Source organism: Cebus imitator, unplaced genomic scaffold, assembly GCF_001604975.1.
Source record: "Cebus imitator isolate Cc_AM_T3 unplaced genomic scaffold, Cebus_imitator-1.0 Scaffold306, whole genome shotgun sequence".
NCBI classification, from domain to species: domain Eukaryota; kingdom Metazoa; phylum Chordata; class Mammalia; order Primates; family Cebidae; genus Cebus; species Cebus imitator.
Genome location: NW_016107621.1, coordinates 2230445 through 2249566, shown reverse-complemented (window position 1 = coordinate 2249566; position 19122 = coordinate 2230445). Strand labels below are relative to the sequence as shown.

At 40.8% G+C, this 19122-nt stretch overlaps 1 pseudogene; it reads right to left on the bottom strand.

Annotated features, from left to right (window-relative positions):
- Nucleotides 1-13846: 13846 nt before the first annotated feature.
- Nucleotides 13847-17826, bottom strand: LOC108285714 (annotated as a pseudogene).
- Nucleotides 17827-19122: the final 1296 nt, after the last annotated feature.

Sequence of the window (19122 nt, the reverse complement as noted above, 5' to 3'; positions counted from 1 at the left end):
CATGGTATTTCTAAGCAAACACCACCTCCTAGTGGAATCAAAAATCTTCATGAGACACATTATTTGTTCTCTATAGCACATTGCAGCTTCACAAATTTTCCATTTTGCACTTTACTAATGATACTTCTGTGGATGGGAAATCTCTGCTTTCAGCAGTTAGGAATAAGATGTCTTCCACAGCCAGATTTTACTCCCAATGTTGTCCAATCAGTAGGAAAATGGCCATTCAGTTTCTACCTTCTTTTAAGGCAGGCACCTATTCTGTTTCCAATTAAGACAGTGCTTAATTAGTAAGGAGATTTTAAGTTTGGAAGTTAACTAGAAGTGTGGTTTGTTTTTTTTTTTCTTTTTAAGAGTAAGTGCATTATCATGGGTAGTAATAGCAGGCAGTCTGGCACATTTCCTCCATTAAAGGAGCCTTGCCTAAACGAGACAAGTTTTAGCCTTGCCTAAACTTGTCTCTCCATTGATCCATTTTTTGGGGGGATAAACAAAACACACCAGTCAGATAAGCAAAAATTGCATGGGTAAGCATGGCTAGCCCTATCACTTAATTCGTCCAGTTCCATGACTTGGAGGACCATGCCTACAGCCATGGGCGGCACATTTAACATGAGGCTGGTATCCAGAAACCAGAAAGGGGAAGTATTCGAAGGATGCTTCCTGTCTTCCCCTTCGCTCTTGGGCATATGAAAAGGAAGGAGACTAAGAGGACGCTTTTATTTTTACTTCTTTTTTTAAATGGATAATAAATTATTTTCAGCTTGTATCCCTCTGGAGTGCACTCTGACACACTGAAACTTAACCTCGAAACTTTAAAGAGAAAAGAAACTCATTTTCTTTTGTTCAAGGGCATGGCATTTTTACTAAACCTTTGCCAGTGGTATAAGATCAATCCAGCCCTTTTAGCAATCATATCAGGAAATCCCAGAGAAAATAGTTCCCCAAAATTAAAAAAAGAAACTTTCAAGGATACCATCTGAGGATCCCCTTTATTTGCGCCCCCCTTCTCATTACAATACCTTAGGCAAATAAAGGCAAACTTAGACCAATTTTTCAAAAACCCTAACAGGCATATAGAAGCTTTCCAAAATTTAACTCAAGTATTTAACCTCACATGGTGGGATGTTATGCTCTCCTAAACCAAACCCTCACTGAAGCTAAAAAGCAGGTCGCTCTGCAAACAGCAGGTAATTTCTGAGATGAGCAATATATCTCCTGTAATACACCCAAAGGGAAGAAGGTAGATAGGGAAAGCAAAGAAATAGCAAAAAATACCATGCCCAATAGGGATGAAAGCAGTTCCAGTAAACAACCCTAACTAAACCCCCAATACCTCAGGAAATTAATAGAAAAGTAATCACTTTTTAATACACATTTTAAAAGGCTGTGGAAAACCAAGGCCAAAGCTCTCAGTTACTCTAAACTTCCTATAATGAACCAAAAGCCAGTTAAGAATTCTGCAGCCTTTATGGAAAGGCTAAGAAAGTCACAAATACAGTAAACCTTCTTATCCCTTAATTCAGTGGAAGAACAGCTCTTCCTGAAGGAGAAGTTTGTTACACAGGTGGCTCCCAACATTACAGGAAAACTATAAAAGCAAGCTATAAGACCAAATAGCATCCTAGAGAACTTCCTAAAGGTGGTCACTTAGATCTTTTATAATAGGAGGAGGCCCCAAAAAAGAGGAAAAGCTCAGAAGAAGAATAGAGGCTCCAGCAGCAGCTTTGCAAGCCTTTAAAGTCCAGAATCCTCCAGGTGCATCCACGAGTTGCTATTGGCATGGCTGGCCAGGGTATTTTTCAAAGGAATACACAGGCAGCAAGATGAAACAACCTCAACCCTGTCCAGGCTGTGGCAAGAACCGCTGAAAACAGAACTGTCCCCAGAGGCAGAGGTCACTAGGTTCACAACCAGTCTCACAGATGGTCCAGCAGCACTGATGGGTCCGAGGGCTCAAACCTTGGCTCCAGCGGCTCAAACTACCATTAATGTACAAGAGTCCTGGATGATTCTGGAAATTAAAAGAAGGAAAGCAAACCTCTTCTCAACAGTAGAGCCAGTCTCTCTCTTTTGTCCTCTCTAATCCAGACCTCCCATCTTCCTATAGCACAACTATAAAGGGAATCTCAAGAAAATCTCTAATACAGTGTTTTTTCTCAACCTTAGTTTTAATTAGAAATACCTATTTGCACATGCTTCCAGGTCATGTCATAATTGCTCTATTTGTCAGAAAAGCCTCCAAGTTAACCCTAGGAAATAATTCAACTGCTTACAGCCCACATAATGTGGCAGGACCCCTGTCCTCTAAGAGGAGCTTTTAGCTAGCAAACAGCCGATAAAGCAAGAAGTACATAAGGAATGATAAGCAGTAGTCACTCTCCCCAAACACAAGTGCTCAATTAGCTGAGCTAATAGTTCTTACAAGAGCACTAAATTAAGCAGGGGAACAGTAGCTAACATTTATACTAACTCCAATATGCTTTCCTAATTTTTCATGCTCACGCTGCCATTTAAAAGGAAAGGCATTTTCTTACCATTAATCAATCTCCCATAAAATATCACCAGGAAATTAACAGGTTGTTATCTTCAGTTTTTCTTCCACAAGAAATAGCAGGGATTTATTGTGGGGAACATCAAAAGAAAATAAATAAGGTAGTCAAAGGAAATAAATTAGCTAATCACGCACGTATAAGTCAGAGGCAGGGAAGCCTCAAGGCATTAACATAACTAGGAAAATCTCAACTTCAGGAAATAAAACCATCTTTATTTAACCCAGGAAATTTAGTATCAGTAAAAACTTTTAAGTCTTTCCTTCCCTAAGCCAAGATGGGAAGGACCCTACACTGTTCTTCTTTCAATGTTCTTGGCAGTAAAACTTACAGGAATCAGCTCCTGAATACATCACACTCAAGTCAAAGCCTAAAAAGCTGAAGGAGCAACCCCTGACAGTCGAGAGACTTCATTGTTTCAAAAACTCCCAGATGTCAAAGTTAATGCTCTGATAGTTGCATAACTCAATTTCCTAATTTCATAACCTGCTTTAAAAAAACTACAGTTATTAAAATGTATTGATACTGGCTTAAATATAAACTTATTGACCAATGGAACAGAACTGAGAGTCCAGAAATAAACCTAATCATCTATTGTAAATTGAGTTCAACATGGAAGCCAAGACCATTCAATTTGGGAAGAAATTGTCTCTTGGATAAATGGATTTTGGTTTCAGTGATTTTTTTGTTTGTTTTTGTTTGTTTTAACTTTTATTTCCAGTTTTAAGTTCAGTGGTACATGTGCAGGATGTGCAGGCTTATTATACAGGTAAATCTGTCATGAAAGTTTGTTGTGCTGAATATCCACATTTAAAAAAATGAAGCTAGACTCTTCATCTTATATCATATATAAAAATTAACTCAAAATGGATCAATAACCCAAATGTAAAGGATAAAACTGCCAAATACTTAGAAAAAATATAAAAATGAACCCTCAAGGACTTGGATTTGGCAATGGTTTCTTTGATACAATACCAAAAGCACATGCAATGAAGAAAACATAATAAATTTGGTCTTATCAAAATTAAAAATTTTTTGTATCAAAAAGACACTATAAAGAGAGTGAAAAGGTAACCTGCTGAGTGGAAAAAATATATTGGCAATCCATGTACTTGGTGTCTGGTATCCAGAGTATATGAAGAACTTTCACAACTAAACAACAAAAAGACAAACTAATTTTAAAATAAGCAAGTGACTTTTCTCCAAAAAGATATACAGATTGCCATCAAGCACACAAGAAGATATTTAATGTCATTAGTCATGAAGGAAATGCAAATCAAAACTATAACATCTGTCTTCAGCTACCTGGCTGGACCATCAGATGGGGACAGGGTTAAGCATGTCTGAGCACAGACATTCCTTGGGCTCCTTGGATGGGGCTTGCTGTGGGGGTTCAGGGTGTGGTTTCCAGGTCAATGGAGTTACATTCCCAGTAGGATTACGGCTGCCTCTGTGGTATCATACAGGTTGTCAGAAAAGCTGGGGAAGGCACAGAGTTACAGGCCTCCTTCAGTTCCCATGCAACCCAAAAGGCCAGTCTTGTTCCCATCATGCCAACCCCAACAGCACCGAGTTTCTTTTCAGGCAGTGGGTGACAAGGGCTGAGAACTTGCCCCAGGATAACAGCCTCCCAGCTAAGAAAGCAAGCAAGGTTTTCTTGCCTCCCTGCCTGGCTAGTCTGCACACAAAAATTTCATTACCAAGAACCCAAAGCAAATGCAACAAAACCAGAAATAATTAGGTGGGGTTTAATTGAACTAAAGAGTTTTGCATGGAAGACGCAACAGTCAGCAGAATAAACAGACAACCTACAGAAATCTTCACAATCTATATATCTAACAATGAACTAATACTCAGAATTTACAAGGAACTCAAACAAATTAGCAAGCAAAAAACAAAAATGTCATCAAAAAGTGGGCTAAGGACATAAACAGACAATTTTCAAAAGAAGATATACAAATGACCAACAAACATATGAAAAATTGCTCAAGACCACTAATGATCAGGGAAATGCAAATCAACACCACCTTACTCCTGCAAAAATGGCCGTAAACAAAAAATCAAAAAATAAAAGTTGTTGGCATGGATGCAGTGAAAAGGGAACACTTCAACACTGCTGGTGGAAATGTAAACTAGTAAAATTACTATGGAAAACAATGTGGAGGTTCCTTCAAGAATTAAAAATAGAACCATCATTTGATCCAGTAATCCTATAACTAGGTATCGACCTAGAGGAAAATAAGTCATTATACAGAAATGATACTTGCACACACAAGTTTATAGCAGCACAATTCACAATTGCAAAAATGTGAAACCAGTCAACATGCCCATCAATCAATGAATGCATAAAGAAACTGATATATATATATATACACATATATATATATGTACATACACACACACACACACACACACACACACACATATATATATATATATATATTACTATTATTCTATGTAAAGTATCCCAGGAATGAAAAATCAAACATTGTATGTCCTCACTCATAAGTGGGAACTAAGCTATGAGAATGCAAAGGCATAAGAATAATACAGTGGATGTTGGGGACTCAAGGAGAAATAGTGGGAAGAAGGCGAGGGACAAAAGACTACAAACTGGTTTCAGTGCATACTGCTCGAGTGGTGGGTGCACCAAGATCTCACAAATCACCACTAAAAAACTTATTCATGTAACCAAATATCACCTGTTCTCCAAAAACCTATGGAAATAAAAAAATTAAAGAATTAATTTAAAAAATGCACACAAAAAACCATGAGCTACTACTTCATACCCACTAGGATGGTTATAATTTTAAAAATAAAAAAACAAGTATTAGGATGCAGAAGATGTTTAGAACTGTTGTACACTGGTGACAGAAATGTAAAATGGTATCACTTCTGTGGAATACAGTTTTGTGGTTCAGGGGTTCAAACAACAACTTGTAAATGTTCATAGAAGCACTATAAATAATAGTCAAAGAGTAGAAACAACCCAATTCTCCATCAACTGCTGAATGGACAAACAAATTGTGATATCTTCACAAAACGAAATATTATTCAGCTACAAAAAATATTGATACATGCTAAAATATAAATGAACCTTAAAAACATTATGTGTTTAATGTTTTGTTTGTTTGTTTGTTTTTTAAGACAAAGTCTTACTCTGTTGCCCAGGCTGGATTGCAGTGGCATGATCTCAGCTTGCTGCAATGTCAGCCTCCCAGGTTCAAGCAATTCTTTGTCTCAGCCTCCCAAGTAGCTGGGACTACAAGTGCCCACCACCATGCCTGGCTAATTTTTGTATTTTTAGTAGAGACAGGTTGTCACCATATTGGTCAGGCTGGTCTGGAATTCCTGGCCTCAGGTGATCTGCCCACCTCAGCCTCCCAAAGTGCTGGGGTTACATGCATGAGCCACCTCACCCAGCCATGTTTGATGTTTTAACTGGAAAGAAGCCAGACACAAAAACACATATTGTATAATCTCATTCATATAAAATGTCCAGAATATGCAAATCAAACAGATAGAAAAACAGATTAGGGATTGTCAAGGGTTGGAAAGTGACCGCTTAGTTGGAGCAGAATTGGTATAGCTAGATATAGCTTGGTCTAATTCCAGGGAGAAGCACTGGAGTGTAAACTGCACTGCGGAGTTGCTCTTTCAGGTAAGGGGGTGGCCTTTTATATCCCCATGTCAGCAGGTCATTGACTGCATTCTGCCTACTGGGTTTGTAAACAAGCCTATATGATAAAAATCATGAGAGATTTGTTTTCCTTATTTTCCTTCATGCATGCTTGCTTTCATGTAGTCATTTCAGTAAGGAGTAGTCACTAGTAATTGGTTAATGTCATATCCTAACTCCTAGAACCTCAGTGTTAATAAATTGTTTTTTTTAATGGTCCATGGATCTGACTGTGGGGGCACATGCCTGTAATCCCAAAACTTTGTTAGGCCAAGGCAGAAGAGTCACTTGAGCCCAGAAGTTTGAGGTTGCAGACAGCCATGATCGCACCACTTCATTCCAGCATGGGCCACAGAATCAGAGCTTGTCTCAAAAATCAAAGACAACACAAACACAAACAAAAACAGGTTAATTACTTCCAAGATACAATGGAGGTATAAGCAATGGGTAAATACTCCCTTTCCAAAAGAAAAAAAAAATCTGCCAAAAAAAAAAAAAAAAAAAGTGGCAAGCCTGAAACCCAGCAGGGCAGTATTTGATTCCATGTCTCCCATCCAGGCAACACTGATGCAAGGGGTGGCCTCCCAAGGCCTTGGGCAGAACTGCCCACGTGGCTCTGCAGGGTACAGCCCCCATGAGTGCTTTCACAGGCTAGTGTTGAGTGTCTGAAGCTTTTTCAGGCACATGGTGCAAGCTGTCAGTGGATCTACAATTCTGGGGTCTGGAGGATGGTGGCCCTCTTCTTACAATTCCACTAGGCATTGCCCCAGTGGGGACTTTGTGTGGGGGCTCCAACCCCATATTACCCCTATGTACTTTCCTGGTAGAGGATCTCCATGGAGGCTCTGCCCCTGCAGCAGATTTGTGCCTCGACATTCAGGAATCTCCATACATCCTCTGAAATCTACGCAGAGGCTCCCAAGCCTCAATTTGTTGCAGAATTTCAGAGACTAGAGAGACCATTGAGGTTGCAGAGGGAGTTTATTTTAGGTGTACACTGGCCCACCCCCGAAACAAAATGGCTGAGCCCTTAACAAAGACAGGGCTTGACTTTTTGTACATGAAGTACACTAAAACAAGTTTGCAGGTGTAGAACAAAGGCAATTCATTAAGCAATGATAGGCACCTAACTTAGGCTTACATATGACTGTTGCTTTGCAACCCGGATGTTTGCTATCTGTAGAGCTCAAGGATCCTAGCTCAGGCCTTATCTATTGCCTTCTGCCACAGTGCCTGGAAGGCCAGAGTCCTGCCTGCTTGGGCATTTTTTATGCCCTTCTCTGTGTTACAAAAACTTAGTTATCAGCTATAGAGAACAAGAATACAATAATTTATAAACTTATAAAACTTGCAAAGCAGGATACAATCCCACAGGAGGGGGAAGGACTCAGAGAAGTTTGTTTATAAAAGAAAAATTTAATTTCTGCTTCTCTTTCCTGCATTAATTTTATTAATTTTTCGTTTTCAAACTCTTGTCCTTTGTGCACCCACAAGCTTAACACAACATGGAATTTTTCGAGGCTTATCGTTGTACTCTCTGGAGTAGCAACCTGAGACATATCTGGGGCCCTTTTAGCCATGGCTGGAGCTGCAGCAGCTGGGAGCAGTATCCCAAGACTGTGCAGGGCAGCAAGGCCCTGGGCTCAGCCCACAGAAACATTTTTTTCTCCTAGGCCTATGATGGGAGGGCCTGCTGTGAAGGTCAACAAATGCTTTTAAGGCATTTCATAAAGAAAAGATGTTTAATTGATTCCTGATTCCACAGGCTATACAGGAAGCATGGCTGAGGAGGCCTCAGGAAACTTACAAGCATGGTAGAAGGTGAAGGAAAAGCTGGCATGTCTTACATGGCTGGAGCAGAGGGAAGAGAGAGTGAAGTGGGGGGTGCTACACTTTAAACACCCAGATCTCACGAGGACTGACTCACTATCATGAGAAACTCAAGAGGAAAATGCACCCCCATGTTCAAATCACCTCCCTCCGGGTCCATCCTCCAACATTAGAGATTACAATTTGATGTGAGATTTGGGAGGGGACACAGACCCAAACCGTATCAGTGAGGGAAGAATATCATACTCAATAAATGGTGCTGGGAAAACTGACAAGCCACATGTAGAAAAATAAAACTGGATTCTTATCTCTCATCTTATATAAAAAATAAACTCAAGGTGGATCAAAGACTTAAATCTAAGATGTGAAACTATTAAAATTCACAAGATAACATTCAAAAAACTCTTCTAGACATTGGCTTAGGCAAAGAATTTATAACTAAGAACCCAATAGCAAATGCAACAAAAATAAACAAATGAGACCTAACTAAACTAAAAATCTTCTGTATAGTAAAAGAAATAAGCAGAGTAAACAGACCACTTACAGAGTAAGAAAAAAATATTCACAAACTATGCATCCGCCAAAATACTAACATCCAGAATCTACAAGGAACTCAAACAAAAACAATCCCATCAAAAAGTAGGCTAGGGACATGAATGGACAATTCTCAAAAGAAGATATACAAATGGCCAAGAAAAACATTTTAAAATGCTCAACATTACTAATGATTCAGGAAATGAAAATGAATAACATCTGCCTTGCAAGAATGGCCACAATTTAAAAAAATCAGAAAAGCAGATGTTGGCATGGATGCGGTGATCAGAAAACACTTCTATACTGCTGTTGGGAATGTAAGCTAGTATAGCTACTATGGAAAAAAGTGTGAAGATTCCTTAAAGAACTAAAAGTAAAACCACAAGTTTATCTAGCAATCCCACTACTGGGGTATCTACCCAGAGGAAAAGAAGTCAATATTTGAAAAGAATACTTGCACACACATGTTTATAGTGGCACAATTCACAATATCAGAATTGTGGAATCAACGCCAATGCCCATCAATCAACAGTTGGATAAAAAAAAACTGTGTGTGTGTGTGTGTGTATACATACACATATATCTCCACACAGTGGAATACTATGCAGCCACAAAAAGGAATGAATTATGAGAATTTGCAGTGACCTGGATGAGAGTGGATACCATTATTTTAAGTAAAGCAACTCAGGAATAGGAAACCAAACACCATATGTTCTCACTGATATGTGGAAGCTAAGGTATGATGACACAAAAGCATAATAATAATATGATAGACCTTGGGTACTTGAGGGGAAGAGTTGGAGGGCAGTGAAAGGTAACAGACTACAAATATAATGCAGCGTATACTGATCAGGTGATGGGTGCACCAAAATCTCACAAATCACCAATAAAGAACTTACTCATGTAACAAAATACCACCTGTACCCCAATAACTTATGGGGAAACATTACACTGAATTAACAAGTTCAAAAAAACATAAAAATAAAATAAGATTTTAGTACAGAGGAAAAAAGATATACAAACATCAAACATTTGAAAAAAATTTCAACATGACTAATCATCAGGGAAATGCAAATTAAAACCACAATGAGGTACCAACATACTCCTGCAAGAATGGTCATAAATAAAACATCTAAAAAGAATATATGTTGATGTGAATACATGTGGTAAAAATGAAATGCGTTTACACTGCTGGTGGAATGTAAACTATGACAACCACTATGGAAAACAATATGGAGATTCCTTCAAGAGCTGAAAGAAGAACTATCTTTCAATCCAGCAATTCCACTACTGAGTATCTACCCAAAGGAAAAGAAGGCATTATATGAAAAAGACAAACGCACACACATTTACAGTGGCACAATGCACAATTACAAAAATATGGAACCTACCGAAATGCCCATTGACTGATGCTTGGAAAGAAACTGTGGTAAATATGCACCATGGAATACTACTTGGCCAAAAAGCAGAATGAATTAATGGCCATTGCAGCAACTTGGCTGCAAATGGAGGTCATTATTCTAAGTGAGGCAACTCAGGAATGGAAAATCTAATACTGTATGTACTCATTCATAAGTGGGAGCTAAACCATGAAGATGCAGAGGTATTAAAATAATATAATAAACTTTGGGGACTCAAGGGAAGGGTGAGAGGGTTGAGGGATAAAAGGCAACATATTGGGTACAGTGTACACTGCTCGGGTGATGGGTGTCACCAAAGTCTCAAAAATCACCACCAAAAAATGTATCCATGTAGCCAAAAACCATCTGTACTAAAAAAAAATTGAAACAAAAATATGTAAAAATGTTAGAATACAAATTATTATACGGTAAAGACACATGCACATGAGTATTCATTGTAGCACTCTTCACAATACCAAAGACATGGAATCAAACTAAATGTCCCTCGATGACAGACTGAATACAGAAAATGTGATACATATACACCATGGAATATTACGCAACCATAAAAAAACAAGTTCATGTCTTTCGAGGGAGCATAGATGGAGCTAGAGGCCATTATCCTTAGCAAACTAATGCAGGACCAGAAAAAAAGTGCTGCATGTTCTCACTTATAAGTGGGAGCTAAATGATGAGAACACATAAACACAAAAAGGGAACAAGAAACACTGGGCCCTATTTAAGAGTGGAGGGTGGGAAGAGGGAGAAGAGCAGAACTTTGGGTTACTTTGCTTAATACCTGGGTGATGAAATAATCCATACAGCAAACACTCATGACAAGGGATTTACCTATATAACAAACCTGCATATGCTCACTTAAACTTGAAATAAAAGTTTTAAAAGGTAAAAATAAATAAACTGGGGAACATTTTTTAAAATTTCTCTTTTATTCTGTCTTCTTGGCCCCTCACTTGCAAATAGAGGTCCACATACACCAATGTTTAGTATCATCACAGATGGCATCCCAGAGGAATAGCAACACTGAGGGAGTTAGGCATCAAGGACAACATCACAGAGTATATTTAATTTGGGGGGCTTCAGCAGTAACTATAAAGACCAAAAGACCTCTGAGATGAGGAGGCTTTAGAATTTAGAAATGAGTTTCTTCTTTTGGAGCAATGTCCCATTAGCTGGGAGAAAATCATGAATTTGGATTGAGCAGGATGAAGAAAAATGTTGAGCAGGTTTTAGAGGCAATTCAAAAATTGTTAGTTGAATGTTGGCCCTGAACTCTATGTCATCTCTTTGTATCTGAGATGCCACTGCTGGCCATCACGAACACAGAGTAGTAGCTGAAATAAAGATGAATGTAACAAATGACCCATAGGAAGTGCACTGAGATGGTGAATATCATTCAAGGAAGGGCTGTCATTGTGTGTTTGCCTAGCAGGGCCCGCATGTAAAATTTTGTCGAATATTCATATAAAATGGGCGCCAGGCAAATGGCAAATCGGTATGAAATCCAAGTCATTTTCTGCTCAGGAAGCCAGTGATTCCAGGATAGTTTAAATCCACTCAGAGCACAAATTAAACAATTCCCCCCAAAATGAATTACATGCTGGTGATAGGGTCTATAATTTATTATCAAAAAGAGAAGAGATCAAGCCTGTGACAGGGAAAGTGTAAGAAGGAGAGTGTACCCAATCAGATCACAAGAGTTTCCAGTGAGAGGGGAGGGAAGCAGATTCATTTCATACTGGAAAGAAACAAGGAAAAGAGGCATTAAGACTGTCATTCACTGTGCATTGGCACCTCAAGGTATCTGGATGTTAGGTTAAAGGAGGGGTAACAGGAGAGGCATATCCTTGAGTGAGGTTGGAGTTGCAGAAATTGTTGCAATGAACATGGGGAGAAAAGATGAGAATGATCAAAATGATACCTGAGAAGGTCCTTGCAAACAAAGAGGCTATTTGGGGGACTCTCTTCAATCTGCCTTCATTGTTTTTGAGGTAATATATTGTTTCTCTTCTCCTAAGGGGTTCTCCATACATGCTATGAAGCAGATAATCACAGCTCTTGTTGTGGGAAAAGGGCTGTTATTCTGCCACCTTGGTAGGAACTCCAAAAAGCTTAGAATGAAGGGTGAGGACAAGGGCTACAGAGAAACATTCCCAGAGAAAATGAAAACTTTCAGCAATGATATGGATTAGTGACTGCTGCCTATTTCATTTTAACCCTCTAAAATAAGTGCGTTCTTTGTCTTTTCCCTCTCTCAGCCTTCTTTGTTTGATTTCTATAAAGCAGATAATGTGTCCCTTTGGTGCACATGATGAAAGAGATTGCAAGCGATAATTTGTAGTCACCTCACAGACACCACATCCTGATTAGTTAAGATACTGCACTTCACTCTGAGCCTTTTCCTGTAATTGAATTGCCCTCAGAAATTCCTTACAGGGTTAGTGTTTTTGGTATGTGGAAAGTATATAAGCCAGTTGTGACTGAATGGAACTGGTTGCCAAGGATGTCACCTCATGACTGCAGTCACAATAACCACAGCTTGTGGAGTCCTTTCCTTTTGATTGGGGCTATCTGTACGTCTCACCTTGATCAATGCAACACCATAGAAGTGACACTGTCTGCCATTCAAAGGTAGGTCCTAGGATGCCGTGCACCTTCTCCATGAGCCTTTTGGAAGGCTTTCTTTGGTGAAAGCCAATCACCATTCATTAAGTCCAAGAACCATGAGACTCTCATGATTTGAGGAAATTAAAGGCATGAATGGGGAGGTGATGTAGTGAAGGAGCTAACCAGCCAGTTTCCAGGTGTTCACCCAGCCCTAGTGCTAAGTTGGACATGAGTAAAGCATCCTCTGAAATCCCAGCCTAAAAGATCCCTCAGAAAATGTGACTCACATCACATTGTCTACCACTCACACAAGTTCAGTAAACTTGTAAAGCTGGGGGAGATCAAAATAAATGATTGCTTTTAGCCAATAGGTGTTGGGACATTTGCTATGCTGCAATTCATCACTGGAAGGGCAGCAAAGCAGTCTGCTCACTCTGTTCATGTGCATGAGTTGTGTCTATTCCAATAATAATCTACATGTTCTGTGATCTAAAACCATGATCATTTATTTCTTTTTTTAAATATATATAAAATTGCGTTTTAGGTTTTGGGGTGCAAGTGAAGAACATGCAGGACTGTTGCATAGGTACATGCATGGCAATGTGGTTTGCTGCCTTCCTCTCCATGTGACCATTTATTTCTAAACAGAAACTCCTGGATTCTTCCCACATAAAATGAAAAAATCTTTAGATATTTGCAAATAAGAATAATGGGGATTCTTTAAGGAAAATCACTGGGCTCCAGTGATTCTCTAATTATTTCTTGGATTGAAAACTTCACATGCAAAGCTTGTCATCTTTTCCTTCACTTCCTTCGCAGCAGCCCACACAAAGCCAGGCCTAGTGTGCATACACAGTGTTTATACATCCTGAGAACAATGGAAAAGATTAAGAAATTCCACATGATTTTCCTCAAGTTACAGTTTCTGCCTAAAGCCACCAGGTAAACCTACATGGCTGTAAATAGCTACCTAACATTTCAGTGCCCTCAGTCATCTGAGATTGAGTAAATATTTTGGTTAAAACTGTCTGATGTCAAATACATGCAATAGAAAGATGTTGTTCCTGATGTCTTCTCAGACATTCCAAGGACCTTGTCACTCACTCCCTTTGTCACAAGAAGATTCATCGCCTTTGATTTCATGATATCTCCCTTAGAATTCCCTGGTGCCTCTTGGGGATGACTACTTCCTCTTTCCCCGTCTTAAAGCAAGAACAAAATCATGTGAGGTTTGGTGCTGTTTTAATGACCAAGTGTAGGGGGAAGAGGTGAGGAGGGGTTATTTTATCAGCAGGCTCTGGGAATTCCATGGTCATGTAGAAAGAGGGATTTCTTAACAATGAGGAGTGTGATTATCTTCCTCAATTGCAGACAAGCACTCTGGTCAGGGAGACGTCTCCCCACACTTCCACCATATTCACAAATAGTGGCAGGATTCGATGAAGAAAGTTGTAAATGTGTTGGCCATTTACCATTACCTATAGGAGGAAAAATGCATCAGAAAGACAGTATGCCACCAAACAAGTTTTCAGCCTCCTCTCCACTCTCCCTTAGTACCAATTATATTCCCCAAGAAAACTCCTAGTTATACAAGTGAGCCTAGTAGACACAATTCTGTTTGTAGATGAAGTTTTGTGCTCATTTAAGAGAGTTACTCACTTTATTTCTAATGTTTTCTCTCATTTCTCTCATGAAGTTCTACACTGTGTCACACAGTCCCTGTTCACTCAGCCTCCCTTCTGACCTGGAAGATCCCCATCGTCAAGGAATGTGTCTCAGGAACTTGAGACCCTGCATCTCTCACAGGGCCTGTCGCAGGGTTACTGCTCGACCATGTTCATTGAACGCATACCTTTCAGTTACACGAACTGTGACTGCATTTCACTACTGATGGCAGTTTCTCTTTGGAGAAACTTACATCTGAGGTAATAGTGGCAAAGAATGGAACCCAGTGTTCTTAGAGAGTTAAAGGAGGACAGGTATAAAACACATAATATTGTCTTCAACAACTTTTTTTTTTTTTTTTGAGAGGGAGTTTCACTCTTGTTGCTCAGGCTGGAGTTCAATGGCACAATCTTGGCTCACTACAACTTCTGCCTCCCAGATTCAAGCAATTCTTCTGCCTCAGCCTCTTGAGTAGCTGGAATTACAGGTATGCGCCACCACGCCCATCTAATTTTGTATTTTTAGTAGAGACGAGGTTTCTCCATGTTGGTCAGGCTGGTCTCAAACTACCAACCTCAGGTGATCCACCTGCTTCGGCCTCCCAAAGTGCTGGGATTACAGGCATGAGCCATTGTGCCTGGCCATCATCAACAATTTCTAAGCATAGGGAAAGGTTCCTCACTTGAATCTGAATAAAATGTGAATCTTTTGGCCTACACACTAGAGAAGGCCAGAAAGTATGGATATTTTATTTTTATTTTGAGACCATAAAGTCTCCTTATCAGTATTAACTTATCAAATTTAAAATGCACACATTTTGAACCAGTTTTTCATTTTTAAAAAATTATCTACCAATATAAGCATAAGGAGGTTGGTAATTACAAAAGGATTGATTAGAAAGCTTAACACAACATCATTTGTGAGAGAAAAATACTGAAGACAACTTTAATGCCCCAAAAGGGGTCAAGTTCAATAATTTTGGGTGAACTTTTCAAAGCAATATCATGCAGTTTTTACAAACTGAAGCAGCACCATGGATTGATAATATCTTCAAGATACATTCTTTGACAACAAATCAACTTAGTTTCTAAAGCATAATATATAGAGCAACTTTTACCAGGATTTGCTTAAAAACAAATAAAATCATAGACATATCTATATGCTTCCATAGGAAAAGATTTCCTCTGAAGGGCTGGGAACAGTGGTTTATGCCTGTCATCCCAGTATTTTGGGAGGCCAAGGTGGGCAAATGAAACGAGGCCGAGAGTTCAAGACTGGCCTGGCCAACATGATGAAATCCTGTCTCTACTAAAAATACTTAGTGTGGCATGCATCTGTAGTGGGAGGCTAAGGCAAGAGAATCGCTTGAATCTGGGTGGTGGTGGTTACAGTGAGCTGTGATCATGCCACCGCACTCCAACCTGGATAGGAAAGTGAGACTCTGTCTCAAAAAATAGGATAAAGTAAAATAAAAAGATTTTTTCTGAGGGAGAGCAGAGCTCTGATAATGTTGCTCTTATGAGTAGAATTGGGGCCAAAAAGTGAGACAAAGACATAATTTTTGAATGATTAAAATGACTTTTTTCTTAAGTATATTATATACAATCAGCTAAATGAAAATTTAAATAGTAGCATAAGTGGAAATGATCACTATAGGAAAAGACAGAGGAGATTTTCCACTTTGGGAGAAATGGCAGGTGAGCCAACCTTGACCTTGGTTAGATTTGGGAAAGAGCTGAGGATGGCAGTGCAAGCAGAGGGCGCTCTGTGATGAGGACCTGGAACAGGAGTAGTTATGAAAGATGGGCCCCAAGAGACTGGTGGGGCCAGGTCAACAAGAGCTGCCTCCTGCTCTGGGAGCCCACAGAGGCTGGATGCTGAAAGTTCCTGGGATGCTCACCTTGTATTCATCGTAATGCACATAGATGCGCAGCTCAAATGATTTGCCATCCTCAAAGGGCACATTGTAGCATTTCTCCTCACACCTCCACATCCCAATCTCACGAGTGTTCATGACCACACAATCGCCAAAGTTCACTCGGAATTGGAAGGCAATATCTGAGTCCTCATTTGTCCCAGTGTAGAAATTCACCTCCAGCAGTGGGTCATTGCTGAGGGCAAAGCACACAGCAGGTTGGGCAGCTCCCTCCCTTGCGCAAACACACACTCAACACACACACAAATCCCTTCCCCCCTTTAGCCAGGGCAAAAGTCTCCCTGATGATACTGCAGGCTTGGTCCCTGTGGGGATGCTTCAGCTCTTCATGTCCCCGGCAGGGAGATGCTGTGCTCCTCATCCCCAGATGAAAACTGAGCCAGTCACTGACCCGAGCCTGACTTGTTCATTCCCTGAAAATTCAATGCCCCTTGATGAAGAGCCACAGCCCCAACCCACTGAGTGTTCTCCTCCCCTAGGCCCTGTGGTTGGCCCATATGCAGTTGCTGCAGGTCTGATGCCGGGTGCTGGAGGGTCTCCAGGACCTGCACCTGCATGAAGCCTCCATCCTGCCAGCTAGACATTTCCACATCACTCACACATAACATCAAGCCCTTAGCAAATATTGTCCCTTCTCCACCCCCTCCATTGGACCGTGGAGTACTCACAGAAAAGAGAGTTTCGGTCTCCCTGTGATTATCACGCAGGAACCAATAGACAAGGACACAGGAAGTTTGTATGGCACCTGCCAGGGTATTTGAGAGTGAGTGAGAGGTGCAGGGTCAGGTGCAGCCTCCCCTCCTGTAACAGATTCCCACGATACAGGAAGTTAGAGATCAAAGGGCAGACTCTGAGGCCTCCCCCTTTCACCCTTCCACAGTCAGGGCCTCATATTCCTGAAGAGATGGTGGACCCATAGGTAAGAGCAAGAGTTCAGGAGCCAGGATGCCTGGATTCTGGTCCTCATTTTGCCTTATGCTAGCAGTGCCATCTTAGATCCACTGCTTGAACTCTCCATGCCTCAATTTCCCCAGCACAAGGAAGATTATCAGGAATTCCTACTTTGTAGGATGTTCTCCGTAATAGAGGAGTTAATATATGTAAAACTTTTACCCTAATCCTTGGCATGTGTAGGGCCTGTTAGGGGTGAACTAACAGAACAGGGGAGTCCTCCTGAAACACTGACCTGCCTTCATTTTCAACTCGGAAAATGAAATCAAGACTTGAGGATGTAAGAATTTAAAAATTCACTCCAGTAAAAAACAATGCTTGTTAAAAGAGAAAGGGAAATAGTGAAAGAACAGGAAACCCCTGTGTGAGGGATGCACATGCATCACAATCATCGAGGGCAGTGGACGTCCTTCCCAGAAGGGGACACATTGCTGAGAGCACAGCCCCAGGACTTGCACAAATGAAGCCTGTGGGTCAGGGACATAACTGGAGGGAATCATTGATTTCTATGATGACTACAAGTGGTTGATGATTTTTTTGTATTTTTGAGATAGGGTCTTGCTCTGTCGCCCAGGCTGACATGCAGTGGTGCAATCATAGCTCACTGAAACCACGAACTCCTGGGTGGCAGTGATCCTCACGCACCTGCTTCCTCTTGAGTAGCTGGGGTGAAAGGTGCCTGTCACTCTGCCAGTCAGATATTTAAAGTTTTTTTAAAGAAAGGGTCTCACTATGATGCCCAGAGTGGTCTCAAACTTCTGGCCTCAAGTTATCCTCCCATCTTTGCCTCCCAAATTGGTGGGATTATAGCCATGAGCCAGTGAATCCAGCTGCTTTGTTGATTAATATCCACTGTAAGCTCTGTCTGAACTAAGACTAAACCTGTTCCTTCATGGGTGGAAAAACAAATTTAGTCTCAGTTCACACAGAGCTTACAGTGGATATTTTGTGTCATTCAGTCTCTGAAACCACAGCCTCTAATGTCCTTCCCTAGCAAATCAGTATCTGCACACCCTCCTGCCCCAAGATGGGAAGAATAGGCTGGGCTGGGATAGGGAAGCTGAGCCTGGGAGGCACAAGCCAGTGATCACTCTGTGCAGTCCCCACCTGAGGAATCATCACCCCCTAGTCTGCATTCGTCTTCTCATTCTTACTGGGAAGAGACATCTACTGATCACATATTCCACTCTCATAAGTGATCTGTAATGAGTCCTTGGTAACTCACAACCCCCAAGATCCCCATCAGTTAAGCCACCTGGGATCCACATTGACACAAATGAAAGGACACACAGCTGCCTTATCAGAGGTGCTGCTGTGTGGGGAAGAACCTTCACATGCACAGAAGGCCACATGCATGTCCCCAGTTCAATACCCAGTCACATCCCAGCAGACACACACCCACAGTCACACAGAGCCATGTCACTCACTGAGTCACACATAACTGCTCACTTTGCACATAAAGATGCTCATGCACTGGTCTGGCTGCACTCACACACACAAACTCACTTCACAGACAGGAAGACAAAGCACACTCACCCCCTTACACTCACGAAGACACCTGCCCCTCCTGGTGGGCCATCCACCTCCCACCTAAAGTCACATCATCTCAGCAGATTTCACTCTTATCAGACATTATCACATGCTCGCAGAGGGTTACACTGGTCCAGGGTCCACATCCCACACTCCACAAGCATCTCAGATACCACAGCCTCAGGGTTGCTCTTCCACACACCCACAGCTCTCAGTAAAGCATTCACAGAAGGAACGCTCCTATTTTCATCTCATAACAGCTCTCCTGTTTCTTTTTTGGTTTATGTGACTTGAGATTATTGAAGGCTGTGCCTTTTCAACTCACGGGTAGTGCTGACATTGTTGTCTTCTTCTGGGCGACTCTTTGAAATTCTGTCTGGTCTTCTGTGTGAATCTCTGAGTTGCAGCATTTAAATGATC